Source organism: Muntiacus reevesi, chromosome 19 (genome assembly GCF_963930625.1).
Source record: "Muntiacus reevesi chromosome 19, mMunRee1.1, whole genome shotgun sequence".
Lineage (NCBI taxonomy): Eukaryota > Metazoa > Chordata > Mammalia > Artiodactyla > Cervidae > Muntiacus > Muntiacus reevesi.
Genome location: NC_089267.1, coordinates 35,580,525 through 35,587,646, shown reverse-complemented (window position 1 = coordinate 35,587,646; position 7,122 = coordinate 35,580,525).

Below are 7,122 nucleotides of genomic sequence, written 5' to 3'. Positions count from 1 at the left end.
CCTGGGAACCATCTGTGCTAATGCGATATACCATACCACACTTAGATTCAAAAGTACATTTTGACATTTCTCTCCATCAATGAAGATATTAGTGAAAATTCATTCTACTCTTGAAAATGGTTGATTCCCTCCTTTCATCTTTGCCTTTATACTGCTGTCATATAATTTTAGTGTCCTCAACCCCTTCAACATTCAAGGTTCACACTTGTAACTAACATTTTCATATTAAAAACAAACAAAAGAAAAAACACTCACACTTGCCAATTGATGATTCTGTTCTCTCAGTTAATAATTATCAGCTCTTTCTAGAAACTTCACTTTTCAGCTGTTCTTGGTCTGTGTTCCTACCAGCTATTGTCTTATGTTCATGTAAGTTCACTCCAGCCATGGTTATTTCCAAGGCAGGATTAGAACAGAGGCAAAAACAGGGGCAGGGAAGGTAAGAGCCAGGGCATATAGGCAAAACAAGAACTGTAAAAACATTCTGCAAAAGTTGAGAATATTCCATTGTCAGTGAACTTGCTTGCATCTCAGTTCAGTCACTCAGTCATGGCAGACTCTGCGGACTACAGCACACCAGGCTTCCCTGTCCGTCACTAACACCCAGAGCTTGCTCAAACTCATGTCCATCGAGTTGGTGATGCCATCGAAACACCTCATCCTCTGTCATCCCCTTCTCCTCCTGCCTTCGATCTTTCCCAGCATCAGGGTCTTTTCTAATAAGTCAGTTCTTTGCATCAGGTGGCCAAAGTATTGGAGCTTCAGCATCAGTCCTTCCAATGAATATTCAGGGTTGATTTACTTTAGGATGGACTAGTTGGATCTCCTTGCAGTCCAAGGGACTCTCAAGAGTCTCTGCCAACACCATGGTTCAAAAGCATCAATTCTTCAGCTCTCAGCTTTCTTTATGGTCCAACTCTCACATCCTTTTTTTTCTCTCTCTCTCTCTCTTTCTGAGGTTATTGATATTTCTCCTGGCAATCTTGATTCCAGGTTGTGCTTCCTCCAGCCCAGCATTTCTCATGATGTACTCTGCATAGAAGTTAAATAAGAAGGGTGACAATATACAGCCTTGACATACTCCTTTTCTATTGAGAACAAGTCTGGTATTAAATTTTGCTATTTCATTCATTGCTTTAACCTCCTATTCATTTTAAATGTGATTTTAGCTGGTCATATCTAGTCATAGTATTTATTGCTAATATAAATAATATTGGGATGACTGTATTTATTTTAATCATAGAAGAGTATCAGCATTTATGAGTGATTTCTGAGTACTTCTGAGTAAGAAAATATTCTTTGGATAAAATTTTAAGGATTTCTTGTCAGCACTGGTCTGTTAATGCCCTAATTGTTGAATGTAACTGAATGCCAAAGCTCTTTATATTAATAAGCTTGTTACAAGAACAACACTACAGGAAGTATGGTTAGCTCAAATAATTCAAAATACAAATATTTTGTTCTGTTTTCCCCACTTGTTTTGTGTTATCTGGCAATCGATTTCCTGCTCACTTTCAAGCACATCAGGTTTCATAAAAGCCTAATTCTCTATTTCATTACTTCTTGTTTTCTTGTTATCCTGGAGAGGTAAAATCAAGCAAATGATGATAAACTAAAAAATGGTCTGAAAATGAACCTTCCACATTAAGAGCCTCCATGAGATTGGGTTCACCCATGGGGTTAGAGAAAGTCATGATTCATTAACCATGGCCTGTAACAATCAAATAAACAAAACCATGCTCTAAAAGGCATCCATTAGCACATTGAAGTAATAAATCACTTCAGCCCATGTGACTCAGGGCTTAACCATTTGCCAAAACAGCTGTTTTCTCAGTTCAAATAATGACGAGAAAAAACAGCTGAAGCCAATTAGTAGCTAAGCATTCATTCCCAAATATCTGCGACAGTTGAGTGGTTTATTTTGCAGGACAGATATGTTGTTATTCAGATCCAAAGAAGAAAGCTCCTTTTTACAAAAAATTGAAGGTTTTACATTAACCCTTGTTTGTACTGGGCTCTCCTCCAAAGAGCAAGCAGAGAAATAAACAAACAAGCAAACAAACAAACAGCTAATTAAAATCTGGTGTACTTGAAAGCAGAGCAGTGAATTATTTACTTAGGATTGTTTGTTTCTTTGCTCATAGAATATTTTAAGCATTCATGAGAACCAGGGATGTGAACATAAGATTCTGATGCAAAGCAAAATATCTGATTTCAAACAGAAATTATGTTTACCAAAGAAAAATGTTTTATCAAACAGAAATAGACTCTAGAAAAGACTGAGCATATTTTCCATATTCAGATTTTAAAAGGAGATCTATTCTCAGCCAAGGAAAGACTTTAAACACATTGTGTTCTAGCTTGGAATCTATACTATTGTTAGCAAGATCATTGAGTTTTCAGCGGGAATCCTCCAGTAGTGGATCCGGAGTTTCTCCTGCTACAATAAAGGCAATACCCTGGAACTTCCCTTTCTTTGACAGTCCTGCTAACTGCTAATAAAAATTTACAAAACAGATTCCTCAAAGGAATCATCACCAGGCCAGCTCTTGATAAATGATCTTCCCTTTAAAGTTGGCCTCAATGCAGACAGAAAGCAGTAGGGCTTTGCAATCACTTGGCTGGGTCCTGAATATATAACATTTGAAATCCTTCTGAAACTTCAGTTCCTTCATCTATTTAGCGTGGATAATTCCATGTTCCTCACAGACTCACAAGTCTGTGTTATGATATTTAAGTAAGCCATTTATTTTTTGATGAAGTAGAAATATGGTAACACAAGAGTTAATCCTGGAGAAGGAAATGACAACCCACTACAGTATTCTTGCCTGGGAAATCTTGTGGACAGAGCAGCTGATGGGGTCATAAAGAGTCAGATAGGGCTTAGTGATCTAAATAGTGAGCTTGTTGCTGAGTGAAATGTGAAAATATATTTAAAGATTGGTTAACACGGATAGAAAATGAGCATTCATGATAAACAATCACTACTTTTAAATTTAATTTTTAAAAGTTTTTATTTTATATTGGAGTATGGTTGATTTACAATGTTGTGTTAGTTTCAAGTATACAGAAAAAAAAGTGATTCAGTTATATGTATACACATATCCTTTTTCAGATTCTTTTCCCATATAGGTTATTACAGAGTATTAAGTAGAGTTCCCTGTTCTATGCAGTCGTTCCTTGTTGATTATCTATTTTTTATATAGTAATATGTATATGTTAATCCCATACTCCTAATTTATTCCTCCTCCTCACCTTTTCCCTTTGATAACCATACATTTGCTTTCTAAGTGAGTCTGTTTCTGTTTTGTAAATAAGTTCACTTGCACAAGATAAGCAGTGGCTATTTTCATTACTTATGAAGTTGTTATGTCATGGGTTGTCTGAGACTGCATCTTTGTAATTGAAGAATGGATTAACCATTTAAAAAGTCACAAAAGTTTGAACTTCTAAGATAAAGACATGATTTCACACTTTTGGAGGAAACTCTGGCAGGATCTTATTAATTATGCTGATTTAAGACAATTACCTGTGTGTTGACCTTGTGGGGAACTGAGGATGGTGAATTAACCAAAATGAGTTACTTCAGAGAAGATGAGAAGTATTATATTGGGGTTAGCTTGTCCTTGTGGAGGCTTGGGGAAAGTCAAACCACAAAATATTAGAGATATGAAGCTTCCATCGAGGATGGACAGTTTAATTGTCAGAGATTCTAAGTGAGCCAAAAACTAAGGATTTATAGGGGAAATAGTGTTTATTCATTTTGGAGTCATGAGGGATTCTCTCCAGGTAGGAGAGAGATGTTCATGGACAATTCCCCTGTGGGGAAGATAGGCTGGCTGGCATGAGATGATGGCAAATCTGGGAGAGGAGGAAAAATAAACCTTACTAGAGGAAGAGGAGGAGGTCAGGAGTCAAGGAACTCAGAGGGGAGCCTGGGGCACTTGTAGCACTGTGGCAATGCTTCATCCTCTCCAACCAGTCCTGAGTTCATGACTCTGTGGCAGTACCAATTATTCACAATGATAAATAAAATATTGGCTAATTTTATATAAATACAGGATATCACCTGATAGTTATTACTTAGATATGAGTGGTGAGACCTGCTTTATTTTGCTAACTGCTTACATTTCTTGAAAAGTCTTTATTCCTTCTCAGGCACGTATAGGGCTTCCCTGGTGGCTCAGATGGTAAGGAATAGGCCTGCGATGCGGGAGACCTGGGTTCAGTCTCTGGGTTGGAAAGATCCCCTGCAGAAGGGAATGGCTACCTGCTCCAGTATTCTTGCCTGGAAAATTCAATGGATAGAGGAGCCTGGCAGGCTATAGTCTATGGGGTCACAAGGAGACATGACTGAGTGACTATCACTTCTCTTCAGGCATGGGAAAACCAAACTTGGTCTGGAGACTCAGAACAGTTTTTAATCCAGTTCAGTTAGGAAACTTTTGACTTTGCTGGTGGCTCAGATGGTAAAGAATACAACTGCAATGTGGGAGACCTGGGTTTGATCCCTGAGTTGTGACAATCCCCTGAAAGATGGCAAGGCAGCCCACTCCAGTATTCTTGCCTGGAGAATTCCCATGGACTGAGGAGCCTGGCGGGCTATAGTCCATGGGGTCACAGAGCGTCAGACACGACTCAGCACAGCACAGTCCTCTATCTAATATGAAGTCTTCATCTCAGAACTTCCTAATTTTTTTTTGTCAGAGTTTACCCTCCTTGTCTTCTGGCTGTTATTTGCATTTCGCAGGGTTGGTTGTATGTTGGTTTCTGCGTGTCAGGAGTGAAATGGTTACATACCTAGCCTGTCTGTCTTCCCTTCTGGCTGTGAGCACTGCTGTCCTCTGCTGTCCCTTAGTCCCTGGAATGGTAGAGCTGAAGGTAGTGGGAAGAGGACAGAAGACCTTGCAGGGGAAGGCTCAGCTGCCAGGTCATACCCAGCTTGTGGCAGGCAACAGCGGAATCTAACTGTGCTTTAAATGTGCAGCCGTGATTACTGTCACAAATAAGGATAACCGCCCCCCCCATGACTTGCATTAATTTCTCATTTTATGATTTCTGTTTCATTTTCCCTTTTATCTACTGTGGTTTTCAGTTTCAATTTGAATCAAAATTTGGTATAGAAAGGATGTTAATGCTTTAAAGTTTAAAAGACATTCTTTATAAAATAGCTTAACAGACTATTTAGAAAATCTGTTTATGTCCACTAATGGAACTTAACAAAACTTAATTTACAATGCAACAAAGCCTAAAAGAAAACAGATTAGGAAAGATATTCTCATTTAATAAGATGGATAATAACTATAATGTAAACAATAACTCATTTGGATTGTAAATAAAATTCAATATTCAGTATGAAGTAAACTGAGAATTTGAACTAGCAGTTCATAAAAAGGAAATATGTGTGGTCCCATACATATGCTATTCATAATTCCAGTAATATCTTTGTTTCATTTACTGCTTTTGTATAAATAAATGATATTTTAAAGTGTGTGAAAAAAGTTTCGTCTACCTAAATTTTTTAAAAAAAATCTCAGCTAAAGAAAATATAGCTTAATATTTAAGCAGTCAAATTTTTAGGAGAGTCATAATTGTTAAAAAAATTCTTCTGAGTGTGCTACCCTTATTAATTTTTGGTAGAAATGTAATTGGGAAAAACTTTTAGGAAATGAATGTAGGCATTTGTAAAAGGAATCATAAGTAAATATCTTGATGTGGAAATTTGAGATCGAAGCATGCATACTAGGGAAATAATTCCGAAGAAGCAAAAAAGCTACAAACTATAGATATAATAGTATTATTCATGATATCTATAAACAAAACATAGAAATGGTTTACTTATATTATGCGATATTATTTGATATACCATTTTTCAACAACAAAATAGAGTGTTATATGCCTATTAATAATTGTAAACATTGACAGAAGTAGAAATTATGGTTGAAAGTTAAATGAAACTAGCAAATACAAAATGGCATTTACATTGTATTGAACAGTGAAAATAAGTGCACTCAGGAAAGAACATGCTAAAAAAAAGTTCTATTTGAATAGTTGAAAAATTCACTTAATGTATCAGTACTTTGATTTTTTTCTTCAATGTTCTTTATTTCCAAATAATTTGTAAGATATAGGCATGCTAACAGGATAAGTAATAGTAGAAGCATGTGTATGTTTGGCTGTGACCATGGCACTTCCTGACACTTGTCTGAGTATTTCCTTTGATGATTAACATCTCTCACCAAACAATTTCCTTGTCTCCATCAGGAAGTCCGAATAACCCAAATATTAGGATTTAGAATTCACTACATCATTTAGGGTACTTTTCAAAGAATTTTTGATGCATTCCCTAATCCTTCACTAGGGCAGACCCATTATCCCATTATGTGCATTTGAATGTGCCTTTGAAGAATGGGGGAGAGTTGTCTGGGATTCTTGCTTTGGTGTTTGAGTTAGAGAATAAAAGCTTCAGAACAAGACTCTTTATTTGGAAATTTTCTTTTGGATTCTACTTAAAAGGCAGAGAAATGATCAAAATAGCATCCCACAAGCATCCTTGGCAGGGTTGTGGTGTGTTGAAGTTTTCTTTATTCTCCGAATTGGCATTCATTGAAGAGGTTTTTGAAGAGTCAAAGATAGTAGTTCCATTTAAGTAGGTGCTCACAGCTTCAATTACTGTATGATTGAATTAATGAGTGTGATTTTCTGACCTCTAGATGGGTTTCAGGGTGACATTAATTATCTATAAAACCTCTTCACCTCCTCTACCCTCTACACCAGCCAGGAAAAAAAATCTTCCTCCCAACAGAGTACCAGGGAGATTTTTTTGTGGCTCTTTATGGAGTTATACCTGTAGCATAGATAAAAGTTCATAAGGCATTTAAGAATTAGTTACTTAAAACAAAGTGATATTAGTCATTATTATTACTATTATTTTTCATGAAAGGGAGGGATGAAAAAAAATGAGAACCGCTTTGGCAGGTCTGCTGTTGGCTTTCCTCACTGGCTTTACTTTAAAGGCATTGCTCCAGCCCGAGCTGCTTTGGTTTATGTCCACTTGAAATGATCCCTAATGCCCTTCTTTTGTTCCTATTTCCTATTTAGTTGCCAACCCTTCCAACACAG